At 45.7% G+C, this 14,704-nt stretch overlaps 1 pseudogene; it reads right to left on the reverse strand.

Annotated features, from left to right (window-relative positions):
* Nucleotides 1-6,603: 6,603 nt before the first annotated feature.
* Nucleotides 6,604-14,279, reverse strand: LOC135518860 (polyhomeotic-like protein 3; annotated as a pseudogene).
* Nucleotides 14,280-14,704: the final 425 nt, after the last annotated feature.

Here is a 14,704-nt window from a genome sequence, read left to right on the forward strand (position 1 = left end):
ACCCATTAAGAAAATGACTGCAGAAACTGTTAAATCCCCTTGGATTGATGAGGAATTGAACAATTGTGTGGTTGAGAGGGATGAGGCAAAAGGTATGGCAATTAAGTCTGACAGCCCAACTGATTGGCAAACGAACTACAAATTAAGGAATCATGTGACTAAATAAAAATAAACTACACTATGAAACAAAGATAAATTACATATAGAATGATAGTAAAAAGCTTTGGGGCACCTTTAAAATGAAATTGTGGAGAAAAAAGCCAACTCGGCTCCTTCATTCATTGAATCAGATGGCTCATCCATCACAAAGTCCACTGATATTGCAAACTACTTTAATGACTTTTTAATTGGCAAGATAAGCAAACTTAGGGATGACATGCCAGCAACAAATGCTGACACTACACATCCAAGTATATCGGACCAAATTATGAAAGACAAGTATGGTACTTTTGAATTTCGCAAAGTCATTGTGGTAGAGGTGAACAAATTATTGCTGTCTATCATCAACAATGACAAGCCACCAGGGTCTGACAATCTGGATGGAAAATGACTGAGGATAATAGCAGACGATATTGCCACTCCTATTTGACACATCTTTAATATAAGCCTAATAGAAAGTGTGTGTCCTCATGTCAGGAGGGAAGCTAAAGTCACACTGCTACCCAAGAATAGTAAAGCCCCCTTTACTGGCTAAAATAACCAACCAATCAGCCTGTTACCAACCCTTAGTTAACTTCTGGAGAAAATTGTGTTTGACGCGATACAATGCTATTTCACAGTAAACAAATTGACAACAGAATTTCAGCACGCTTATAGGGAAGGACACTCAACAAGCAAAGCACTAACATTTTTATTTATATTTTACCTTTATTTTACTAGGCAAGTCAGTTAAGAACAAATTCTTATTTTCAATGACTGCCTAGGAACAGTGGGTTAACTGCCTGTTCAGCGGCAGAACGACAGATTTGTACCTTGTCAGCTCGGGGATTTGAACTTGCAACCTTCCGGTTACTAGTCCAACGCTCTAACCACTAGGCCAACCACTAGGCTACATAAATACATAAATCAATTTTTATTGTGGGGGCTGTCTTGTTAGACTACAGTGCAGTTTTTGACATTATTGATCATAGTCTGCTGCTGGAAAAACATGTGTGTTATGGCTTTACACCCCCTGCTATAATGTGGATAAATAGTTACTTGTCTAACAGAACACAGAGGGTGTTCTTTAATGGAAGCCTCTCAAATATAATCCCGTTAGAATCAGGAATTCCCCAGGGTAACTGTTTAGGCCCCTTGCTTTTTCCATTTTTACTAACAACATACCACTGACTTTGAGTAAAGCCAGAGTGTCTATGTATGCAGATTACTCAATACACATCAGCTACTACAGCGACTGAAATGACTGCAACACTTAACAAAGAGCTGCAGTTAGTTTCAGAGTGGGTGGCAAGGAATAAGTTAGCCCTAAATATTTCTAAACCTAAAAGCATTGTATTTGGAACAAAACACTCACTAAACCTCAACTAAATCTTGTAATAAATCATGTGGAAATTGAGCAAGTTGAGATGACTAAACTGCTTGGAGTAACCCTAGATTGTAAACTGTCATGGTCAAAACATATTGATGCAGTAGTAGCTAAGATGGGGAGAAGTCTGTCTATAATAAAGCGATGCTCTGCCTTCTTAACAACACTATCAACAAGGCAGGTCCTACAAGCCCTAGTTTCTACCTGCTTAACAACACTATCAACCTAGTTTTGTTGCACCTGGACGACTGTTCAGTCGTGTGGTCAGGTGCCACAAAAAAGGACTGAGGAAAATTGCAATTGACTCAGAATAGGGCAGCACGGCTGGATGTACACAGAGAGCTAATATTAATAATATGCATGTCAATCTCTCCTGGCTGAAAGTGGAGGAGAGGTTGACTTCATCATTACTTTTATTTATGAGAGGTATTGACATGTTGAATGCACCGAGCTGTCCGTCTAAACTACTGGCACACGGCTCGAGCACCCATGCATGCCCCACAAGACATGTCACAAGAGGTCTCTTCACAGTCCCCAAGTCCAGAACAGACTATGGGAGGCACACAGTACTACACAGAGCCATGACAACATGGAACTCTATTCCACATCAAGTAACTGACACATTCACTAAAATTAGATTTTAAAAAAAAAACAGGAAAAAACACCTTATGGGGACTGTGAAGCAACACAAACATTGGCACAGGCGCATGCATACACACACACACACACACACACACACTATAACATGCGCACTATACATACAGTTGAAGTCTGAAATTTACATTTTAGACTCAGTTTTTACTATTTCTGACCTTTTTAATCCTAAAAATCTCTTGTTTTAGGTTAGTTGGGATCACCACTTTATTTTAAGAATGTGAAATGTCAGAAGTTTACATACACTCAATTAGTATTTGGTAGCATTGCCTTTAAACTGTTTAACTTGGGTCAAACGTTTCGTGTAGCCTTCCACAAGCTTCCCACAATAAGTTGGGTGAATTTTGGCCCATTGGCTCCATGCTCGCACACGCTTTTTAGTTCTGCCCACACATTTTCTATAGGATTGAGGTCAGGGCTTTGTGATGGCCACTCCAATACCTTAACTTTGTTGTCCTTAAGCCATTTTGCTACAACTTTGGAAGTATGCTTGGGGTCATTGTCCATTTGGAAGATCCATTTGCGACCAAGCTTTAACTTCCTAACTGATGTCTTGAGATGTTGCTTCAATATATCCACATCATTTTCCTCCCTCATGTTGCCATCTATTTTGTGAAGTGCACCAGTCCCTCCTGCAGCAAAGCACCCCCACAACATGATGCTGCCACCCCCGTGCTTCACGGTTGGGATGGTGTTCTTCAGCTTGCAAGACTTCCCCTTTTACCTCCAAACATAACGATGGTCATTATGGCCAAACAGTTCTATATTTATTTCATCAGACCAGAGGACATTTCTCCATGTGCAGTTGCAAACCATTGTCTGGCTTTTTTATGGCGGTTTTGGAGCAGTGGCTTCTTCCTTGCTGAGTGGCCTTTCAGGTTATGTCGATATAGAACTCGTTTTACTGTGGATATAGATACTTTTGTACCTGTTTCCTCCAGCATCTTCACAAGCTCCTTTGCTGTTGTTCTGGGATTGATTTGCACTTTTAGACTTTTGGAGGTCTACAATTTTTTTAGATTTGTCCATTTTCCCTTTTGCTTGACATCATGGGAATATCAAAGAGGCACTGAGTTCAAAGGTCGGCCTTGAAATACATCCACAGGTCCACCTCTAATTGACTCAAATGATGTCAATTAGCCTATCAGAAGCTTCTAAAGCCATGACATAATTTTCTGGAATTTTCCAAGTTGTTTTAAAGGCACAGTCAACTTAGTGTATGTAAACTTCTGACCCACTGGAATTGTGATACAGTGAAATAATCTGTCTAAACAATTGTTGGAAAAATGATTTGTGTCATGCACAAAGTAGATGTCCTAACCGACTTGCCAAAACAATAGTTTGTTAACAAGAAATTGGTGGAGTGGTTGAAAAACGAGTTATAATGACAACAACCTAAGTGTATGTAAAATTCCGACTTCAACTGTACACATGGATTTAGTACTGTAGATATGTGGTAGTGGTGGAGTTGGGGCTTGAGGGCACACATTGTGTTGTGACTGTATTGTCATTTTTTGTAAAATTGTAGAAACGGCCTTCATTTTGCTGGACCCCAGGAATAGTAGCTGCTGCTTTAGCAGCTATTGGGGATCCATAATAAATACAAATAAAGGAGACGTATGGATAAATAACCAGCCTGATCCACCCCCAGGCTGTCCTGTGAGGAGACGTTATCCTCAGAGTACCTCTGACCTCAACTTCCCCAATAAGCTGATGTTAGAGGAGCAGTTTTTAACCTCTGACCTTGGGGAGGAAGAGGAGGAGGGCAGCGGCCGGCAGGAGGAGGAGAGGAGGAGGAGAAGGAGGAAGCTGCTGCCTGACCGCTCCAAGGCAGCACGTAACCGTGCCAATGAGAAACTGGTGGACTTCATCGTTAAGCAACGCCGGGTGGAGACACGCCTTCTAGTGAGTAACCATGCCGATGCCTTCCTCACTCTCCCAGGCACTCAATAGGTTCACTTCTCTGTCTTGTCAGTCAGTATCACGTCTTCTCCCTTCATTCCCCTCTCTCCCTCATTCCTCTTTCTCGTTCGCTCTCACCCTTCTTCCATCCTTTTCTCTCTCGCCATCTAACCCCTCTCTCTAACCCCAGGGTGTGATCGGCGGGCAGCAACAATCTAAATGGTTGCGATTGTTCCTGGCAGCCAGCCGTTCAGTAGTGGACACCTACCTGGAGGATGAGGACCAGCTGGACCAGGTGTATCAGTACCTGAGGGGGGTGTATGATACCGCCCCCCTCACCGCCCCCTGCCTGGCTGACGTTGACCGCATTCGCCTCGTCCTGGACGTCCTCTTACCTGAGGTCACAGTGCAATAGGAAACTACTTTATTGTCCATCGACACACACATGTATTTTTGCTGTGTGTGTTTTAATATTCCCCTTCTTTACTGTTGAAGTGACGTGGAATTATTTTAAATTGAATTATTCTAAAGTTTTCTTCTCCTGCAGGCTATTATCTATGCCATAGCTGGAGTGGACAAGTTGTCACTGGTGAAGGCAGAGGACAAATACCTAAAAGGGCCCTGTCTGAGTAAAAGGTAAGAGAGGAGTAGTGTGTTAGCCCACTGAACTAAAGCCTAGGCATTGGCTTGGGGAGCTAACCCAAGTCAGATTTAACACACCAGTTCCCACATCTGTTTTCCTGTCCCTCCTTCCTCTCCTCAGGGAAAGAGAGGAGTTTGATTGGATGATCGAGCAACAGATGAAGATGAAAGCATCGATAGGTCAGCGTCCTGCGCACTGAAGACCACACTGCCAACTTGGCTTCCAGCCGTCAGACTTCAGCCGAGATTAAATCCGAGGGCGTGCTGTATAGTGCTTTACCTTCAAATGTCATTTCTGATTGAGACGACATCTGCAGCGTTTTACCGTGAATGCGATCTCCACAAATGCGGCAACGTTGCATTTAGTCCCAAAGTTTCCAAATCACAACAAAACTGTTGAGCATCCTGGGACAAAAAGAGCCATTTAGAACGGTCTCTGAGGACATTCAACTGCTGTAGTTCATAGTTCATACTAGCAGTGGTGTGACTGTGAATGTGAAACTCCTGGGAGGAGTTACCCTGCGGTCTAGACCAACTATCACAGTATTTTATCCATCATGGTTGCCCGTTAAGGCTGGATGACTGTAAATTCTGTAAATACTGGTCTATTTTTATATAGAAAAGGAATGTCTTTTTTTTTATTTTATTTTTATTGTAATATTTTAATTTCCTCTTTCCTCTTCCTGTTTGAATTCCTGTCTAATTATGTGGTCATGTAAGGCTAGCTTGTCGATACCTTCATCTATACCTATTCCTTGGTGACAGGCATGTAATATTCTGAACGTGAATCATGTCAGCTCAATAAAGCTTCCTCAGTCACCTGGTTTGCTTCTTATTGGTATACTGAGTCCCAAATGGCGCCCTATTCTCTTCCTAGTGCACTTCTTTTGACCAAGGCCCAAGTAGTGCACTATATCGGGAACAGCGTGCCATTTAAGACACAACCTATGACTTGCAATGACAGTACAGGAATGAGACTATTCCCCCCATGACAAGTCAATAATGAATGCATGCAAGTCTGGTAACGGATTTTTATTTATATTATACACTGCTCAAAAAAATAAAGGAAACACTTAAACAACACAATGTAACTCCAAGTCAATCACACTTCTGTGAAATCAAACTGTCCACTTAGGAAGCAACACCGATTGACAATAAATTTCACATGCTGTTGTGCAAATGGAATAGACAACAGGTGGAAATTACAGGCATTTAGCAAGACACCCCCAATAAAGGAGTGGTTGTGCAGGTGGGGACCACAGACCACTTCTCAGTTCCTATGCTTTGTTTTGGTCACTTTTGAATGCTGGCGGTGCTTTCACTCTAGTGGTAGCATGAGACGGAGTCTACAACCCACACAAGTGGCTCAGGTAGTGCAGCTCATCCAGGATGGCACATCAATGCGAGATGTGGCAAGAAGGTTTGCTGTGTCTGTCAGCGTAGTGTCCAGAGCATGGAGGCGCTACCAGGAGGCAGGCCAGTACATCAGGAGACGTGGAGGAGGGCAACAACCCAGCAGCAGGACCGCTACCTCCACCTTTGTGCAAGGAGGAGCACTGCCAGAGCCCTGCAAACTGACCTCTAGCAGGCCACAAATGTGCATGTGTCTGCTCAAACGGTCAGAAACAGACTCCATGAGGGTGGTATGAGGGCCCGACGTCCACAGGTGGGGGTTGTGCTTACAGCCCGACACCGTGCAGGACGTTTGGCATTTGCCAGAGAACACCAAGATTGGCAAATTCGCCACTGGCGCCCTGTGCTCTTCACAGATGAAAGCAGGTTCACACTGAGCACATGTGACAGACGTGACAGTCTGGAGACGCCGTGGAGAACGTTCTGCTGCCTGCAACATCCTCCAGCATGACCGGTTTGGCGGTGGGTCAGTCATGGTGTGGGGTGGCATTTCTTTGGGGGGCCGCACAGCCCTCCATGTGCTCGCCAGAGGTATCCTGACTGCCATTAAGTACCGAGATGAGATCCTCAGACCCCTTGTGAGACCATATGCTGGTGTGGTTGGCCCTTGGTTCCTCCTAATGCAAGACAATGCTAGACCTCATGTGGCTGGAGTGTGTCAGAAGTTCCTGCAAGAGGAAGGCATTGATGCTATGGACTGGCCCGCCTGTTCCCCAGACCTGAATCCAATTGAGCACATCTGGGACATCATGTCTCGCTCCATCCACCAACGCCACGTTGCACCACAGACTGTCCAGGAGTTGGCCTGGGAGGAGATCCCTCAGGAGACCATCCGCCACCTCTTCAGGACCATGCCCAGGCGTTGTAGGGAGGTCATACAGGCACGTGGAGGCCACACACATTACTGAGCCTCATTTTGACTTGTTTTAAGGACATTACATCAAAGTTGGATCAGCCTGTAGTGTGGTTTTCCACTTTAATTTTGAGTGTGACTGCAAATCCAGACCTCCATGGGTTGATAAATTTGATTTCCATTGATAATTTTTGTGTGATTTTGTTGTCAGCACATTCAACTATGTAAAGAAAAAAGTATTTAATAAGAATATTTCATTCATTCAGATCTAGGATGTTATTTTAGTGTTCCCCTATGCCACAGGTGTTCTTGGTGGACATCCTCATGCAACTTCAGTCAATCTTTGTCGTTCTAAAATACCAACTCGTCTCAGGTTTGTTAAACAGCCTTCAAAGACTACCAACATTTTGGCAAAACATTTCAATATAATTAACTTTTTAACATAATGTACAGTGCTTTCAATGTAATACACAGAAAATGCCGTATTGCTACAATCACTATGGTGATACACTGATGAAAAACAGTTTATTAGCTGCTTCTCACTGAGTTGAAAGGCGGAGAGCCAGTGTGTGTGTGTCTCAAATTCTCCAAAAAGGGTGTTCCTCTCGTTCGCATACCAAATAGCACCCTATCTCCTATATAGTGCACTACTTTTGACCAGATAGAGCCCTGGTCAACAGTAGTGCACTATATAGGGTGCCATTTGAGATGCTCATTTCCTGTGCTCATGGTTCCCTCAGAGAGTTGATGTGGGCACTGAGTTTGAGGGCGGGGCCTAGTTTTGATATTCATAGCTGTCATCAAGTGGTTCTCTGTCAGCAATAGGAGGGCCTGGCCGTCAATCTCCTGGGAACGTAACTCGTTGGATATGTCCCTCCTACCTGGAGGAGGAGGAGAGAGAGGGGGACAAATGAGGAAGGTGGAGAGAGAGAGAGGAGTTGTGACCCGGGAGGGAAAAACTCCAGGCCCCAGGCATATTGTATAAGATATGTGAATCCATTCCAGTCTTGGCTCAAGCAGCATAAAGATACCTGGCAGAGAGTTGATGAGGGAGCAGGCTTGTTTGAATCTGGGAAAGATTCTGGAACGTGGTGTGCTGGAAGATTCTGGAAGGGCTTCTGAATCAGTGCCTCTGCCACGGGGAGCTCCTCCTTTGACACCAGAACCCCAGTGGACTGGACCTCCTGAACCGAGTGCAGGGACAGCCTCTTGAGAGATGCCAGAGGAGGCTGGAGCAGTCTGGGGAGAGAGGCCTGGGAGATGGGGCCAAGACGCAGGGTGGAGGGCTGGAGCTGGGGCTGGCAGAGCAGCTGGGGCTGGAGCATGCTGGGACACAGGACAGGAGGAGGAGTGGCTGATGACAACACTACCACTGTCTGCTGGGGAGGTGGGATGGGGACGGGTTGCTGACAGGAAGAGGAGGGGACTGAGATGCCAACCCCAGGCTGGGATTGGACGGTGGTGGTGGTTTGAGTGGGAGTGACCAGGGGCTGGAGGGTAAGAGGGGAGGGAGTGTGGGAGGTGGTGTGGGGTGTGAGGCGCAGGGCAATGTAGTGCAGCTGCCAGTGGGATCCTGCTGTGGTCTGCTGGATGATGTGCTGATGGGGCGCCCCCTTGTGACTAGGAGGACAGTGCAGCTGGTGCTTGACCAATGCATGGGATTGGACAGGAGTGTACGATGCTGGAATGGCAATAAAACCATGTGAACAGACATGAGGGGTCGGATACGTGTAACAAACCCACACTAAACCCTGCACTGGAACAAAACCCTGCATGACCCGTGGATCCTCAGGACCAGTACTGCCTAACACTGATTCAATCCAATAGAGCACAACAGTTATAACCATGGTGACTGACTTACCAGGCGCGATAAGCTGGTTTGCTGATGTTAGCCGAGTGACGTCGGCTGGTTGGGTCTTGGCTCCAGGGGTGTCTGCCGAGGGGTCAGACTGCTGGCTGGACCTCAGGGGACAGAGGGACATCTTGGGCAGTGAGCTGACCAGGACATGGGCCTGGGGCCGGGAGGACAGCTGTGACAAGACACTCTAGCCAGTGGCCAAAGCCCTGGGGAGGTGGGACCACACAGCCAGGCTCTAGACCTAAGAGAGGAGAGAAGACACATGCGTTATAGGTAAATATTACTTACATACATTCAATGTCTTTGAGCAGGTACTGGATATCATATATGTGGGTATGGTGTCCCTCAGGGCTCCACATTGGGGCCTCTACTGTTCCTGATTGACTATATGACCAAAGGTATGTGGACACCTGCTCATTGAACATCTCATTCCAAAATCATGGGCATTAATATGGAGTTGGTCCCCCCTTTGCTGCTATAACAGCCTCCACTCTTCTGGGAAGGCTTTCCACTAGATGCTAGAACATTGTTGTGGGGACTTGCTTCCATTCAGCCACAAGAGCATTAGTGAGGTTGGGCACTGATGTTGGGCAATTAGGCCTGGCAAGCAGTCGGCATTCCAATTCATCCCAAATATGTTCGATGGGGATGAGGGCTCTGTGCATGCCAGCCAATTTTTTTTATTTAACCTTTATTTAACCAGGTAGGCCAGTTGAGAACAAGTTCTCATTTACAACTGAGACCTGGCCAAGAAAAAGCAAAGCAGTGCGACAAAAACAACAACACAGAGTTACACATGGGATAAACAAACGTACAGTCAATAATAGAAAATAGAAAAGTCTATGTACAGTGTGTGCAAATGTAGTAAGATATTAGGGAGGTAAGGCCCTCGAGGCAAAATAATTACAATTTGGCATCCCGGGTGGTGCAGTGTTTAAAGGCGCTGTACTGCAGCGCCAACTGTGCCATCAGAGACTCTAGGTTCGCGCCCAGGCTCTGTCATAACCGGCCGCGACCAGGAGGTCCGTGGGGCGACGCACAATTGGCCTAGCATCGTCCGGGTTAGGGAGGGCTTGGTCGGTAGGGATGTCCTTGTGTCATCGCGCACCAGCGACTCCTGTGGCGGGCCGGGCGCAGTGCGCGCTATCCAAGGTTGCCAGGTGCACGGTGCTTCCTCCGACACATTGGTGCAGCTGGCTTCCGGGTTGGATGCGCGCTGTGTTAAGAAGCAGTGTGGCTTGGTTGGGTTGTGTATCGGAGGACGCATGACTTTCAACCTTCGTCTCTCCCGAGCCCGTACGGAAGTTGTAGCGATGAGACAAGATAGTAGCTACTAAAACAATTGGATACCACAAAATTGGGGAGAAAAAGGGGTAAAATTGACAAAAATAATAATAATAATTACAATTTAGCAATAACACTGGAGTGATCGATGTGCAAGGAGAGATACTGGGTTACAAAAGAGTAACAAAAAAAATAACAATATGGGGATGAGGTAGTTGGGTGTGCTATTTACAGATGGGCTGTGTACAGGTACAGTGAACAGTAAGCTGCTCTGACAACTGATGCTTAAAGTTAGTGAGGGAGATATAAGACTCCAGCTTCAGTGATTTTGGCAATTCGTTCCAGTCATCAGCAGCAGAGAACTGGAAAGAAAGGCAGCCAAAGGAGAAATTGGCTTTGGGGGTGATCATATACCTGCTGGAGCGCGTGCTATGGGTGGGTGTTGCTATGGTGACCAGTGAGCTGAGAAAAGGTGGTGCTTTACCTAGCAAAGACTTATAGATGACCTTGGGTTTGGCAATGAATATGTAGCGAGGGCCAGCCAACGAGAGCATATAGGTCGCAGTGGTGGGTAGCTTTGGTGACAAAACGGATGGCACTGTGATAGACTGTATCCAATTTGTTGAGTAGAGTGATGGAGGCTATTTTGTTAATGACATCGCCAAAGTCAAGGATTGGTAGGATATAGTTTTACAGGGTATGTTTAGCAGCATGAATGAAGGATGTTGCGAAATAGGAAGCCAATTCTAGATTTAATTTGGATTGGAGATGCTTAATGTGAATCTGGAAGGAGAGTTTACAGTCTAACCAGACAACTAGGTATTTGTAGTTGTCCACATATTCTAAGTCAGAACCATCCAGAGTAGTGATGCTAGGCGGGCGGGTGCGGGAAGCAATCGGTTTAAGAGCATGCATTTAGGTTTACTAGTATTTAAAAGCAGTTGGAGGCCACGGAAGGAGTGTTGCATGGAATTGAAGCTCGTTTGGAGGTTTGTTAACACCGTGTCTTAGGAAAGGCCAGATGTATACAGAATGGTGTTGTCTGCGTAGAGGTGGATCAGAGAATCACCAGCAGCGGAAGCTTGTTGTGACATCATTAATATTAATGATGTAACACATCATTAATATACAGAGAAAAGAGTTGAGAATTTAACCCTGTCGCACCCCCATAGACTGCCAGAGATCCGGACAACAAGCCATCCGATTTGACACACTGAACTCTGTCTGCGAAGTAGTTGGTGAACCAGGCGAGGCCGTCATTAGAGAAACCAAGGCTATTGAGTCTGCCGATAAGAATGCGGTGATTGACAGAGTCGAAAGCCTTGGCCAGGTCGATGAAGACGGCTGCACAGTACTGTCTTTTATCGATGGAGGTTATGATATCATCTAGGACTCCGAGCGTGGCTGAGGTGCACCCATGACCAGCTCGGAAACCAGATTGCATAATTTCTTCCACACCGATCTCGACAAACCATTTTTGTATGGACCTCCCTTTGTGCATGGGGGCATTGTCATGCTGAAACAGGAAAGGGCCTTGCCCAAACTGTTGCCACAATGTTGGAAGCACAGAATAGGCTAGAATGTCACTGTATGCTGTAGCATTAAGATTTCCCTTCACTAGAACTAAGGGGCCGAGCCCGAACCATGAAAAACAGCCTCAGATCATTATTAATCCTCCCTTAAACTTGGGCAGGTAGCGTTCTACTGGCCCAGATTCGGCCGTCGGACTGCCAGATGGTGAAGTGTGATTCATCACTCCAGAGAACGCGTTTCCACTGCTCCAGAGTCCAATGGTGGGGAGCTTTACACCACTCCAGCCAACACTTGCATTGCCCATGGTGATCTTAGGCTTGTGTGCGGCTGCTCGGCCATGGAAACCCATTTCATGAAGCTCTCGACGAACAGTTATTTTGTTGACGTTTCTTCCAGAGGCAGTTTGTAATTCGGTAGTGAGTGTTGCAACCAAGGACAGACGATTTTTACACTCTTCAGCACTCGGCTGTCCCGTTTTTTTGAGCCTGTGTGGCCTACCACTTTGCGGCTGAGCCGTTTTTGCTCCTAGATGTTTCCACTTCACAATAACAGCACTTACAGTTGACCAGGGCAGCTCTAGCAGGGCAGAAATGTGATGAACTGACTTGTTTGAAAAGTGGCATGCTATGCTCTATAGCTGAGCTCTATAGTAAAGCCATTCTACTGTCAATGTTTGTCTATGGAGATTGCATGGATGCCTGCTGGATTTTCTACATCCGTAAGCAAAGGGTGTGGCTTAACTAGCCGAATCCACTAATTTGAAGGGGTGTCCACATACTTTTGTATATATAGTGTATGTTACAGTGTACTCAGATATACAGTATGCCACATGTCCACACGTCTAGCCATGAAATACCAAGTCAAATATATACCACATGTCCACACGTCTAGCCATGAAATACCAAGTCAAATATATACCACCTGTCTACACGTCTAGCCATGAAATACCAAGTCAAATATGTACCACATGTCCACACGTCTAGCCATGAAATACCAAGTCAAATATGTACCACCTGTCCACACGCCTAGCCATGAAATACCAAGTCAAATATATACCACCTGTCCACATATCTAGCCATGAAATACCAAGTCAAATATATACCACCTGTCCACATATCTAGCCATGTCAGATACTGTATATAACACTTATCCAAAGCGACTTACAGTGCAGTGATCAGATAGGCCTACATTTTAAAAATATAAAAATACTATAAAATGTATTTGTCGTCCAGTTATATAAATTACATCTCAGCAGTAGTGAGATGTGAACTCCTGCTGTGCTTTCTGACGACAGGCTAACTAGCCTGGCCATTCTTAACCCTTTTCACCTTTAACCCTTGATCCTATTGGTGGTTGCTGACCTGGGAGGCGGAGAGTTGAGAGAAGCTGCAGAAGGCAGGTCAGAGTGGACTGCTGCCACAGTGGCCACAGGGGTCAGAATCAACTGACAGGCAGAAGAAAGAGGAAAAAAGGGAAATGACACCAAGAAAAAAGAGAAAAGCAGGAAAAGGTCAGTAGAAATGTGAAAGAGAAATTGTTGGAAAACATCAGTGGAAAAAGAGACAGAGAAATTGTCATGGTTACAATTAAACTTTCTTCTTTTACTTCCTATGATCTTTGGGCAAGTAGATTGTTTATCATGCGCAACAAAACTGTTAAGAGTAAGAGGGAGATGGAAGGTACCATCTGGGCCTGGTTACAGGAGGCAGTCCCCAGGAGCATGACCTGCCAGGTAATCCTGTCTGTGGTGGAGCTGGAACTCAGAACAACCAATCAGCTGGCCTGTTCCGGGAGAGGCAGGGATGGTGATCTGAAGACAGACAGACAGAATTGCGGTGGTCTCACTAGGCATTGGTAGGCAGACAGGTGTTTGAGATTGTGATTCTGATACCTGGGTCACCATGCAGTTGGCTGCAGGGGGGTGAGGTGGGGGACAGTCTGTTACTGTGTGGCTGTGTCTGTTGCAGGGATGCTGTCTGCAGCATGACGTGTTGCTTCTGAGCAGCGTACATCTGCTGCAGGTACTGAGCTGCCATGGTCTGGGGCCTGCTGTGGACGGCTTGCTCGATAGAGAGACACAGCAGAGAAACACTACTTCCATTGTGTAGTGGGGGTGCTTCAGTGACTACCACACAAGACAGACCTGAACTACTCTCACCAAACCTGATGACTAATTTTATCTCCCAGAACTAATGCCTCGTCTTAAGCTCAATCTGAAATGGGTTGGATTCCAGGCATGTGGACGACCTGGGTGTGGTCACGATAACCTAGACTACTCTTATGCTTAGAAAACTAGACTTTGCTTGACATACATATGTGGTTTAATTTAACACACTGACAGAAACGGTCCTCTCTGGCTTCCCGTCCCCTCTGGCTTCCTCCCCTCGTACCTGAACAACCTGTCTTTCTGTGGGGGTGGCGCCCAGAGAGGTGGGAGGGGCATGGCTGCATATAGGGGGGGGTGCTGCTGGCTGCCTTTGTAATAGTGATGACCACCGATGTGGTGGCATTGGTGGTAACCGTGGTAACTCCTGTGGTGCAGTGACAGTAGTCCCATTGCTCTCTCCTCTTTCTCTCCCCTCCTCCTCTGTCTCCTCAGGGCTCTGTCGGTCCATCACTCTGGTAACACTATCATCTATATCAATGGGCCAACTGGACAGAACACACAGAAAAACCTCTGTAACTATACATGATGATTTGATGATATGGATTTGATGTTATGTATTATTTTGAAACTAGAATATTTATATATGGATTCCTACTTTCTTTAGTAAAAAAAAAAGTTTCCATTCTTCTGTATCCCTGAAAAGAGGGACTGTAATTTAGCTCATAAATTGCCTCATCATATAACAAATCTAACCATAAGTGCATATCTAAATGACAACATTTTTGAGCCGGTTGTTTTTGAATAAAGTTCTAAAGTGAATGTCGGCCTACACTTGACGGATTGGGCATATATCGCTGTAACTAACAGATGAGATGAGGATTGGGCATATATCGTTGTAACTAACAGATGAGATGAGGATTGGGCATATATCGC

Source organism: Oncorhynchus masou, chromosome 3 (genome assembly GCF_036934945.1).
Source record: "Oncorhynchus masou masou isolate Uvic2021 chromosome 3, UVic_Omas_1.1, whole genome shotgun sequence".
NCBI lineage: Eukaryota > Metazoa > Chordata > Actinopteri > Salmoniformes > Salmonidae > Oncorhynchus > Oncorhynchus masou.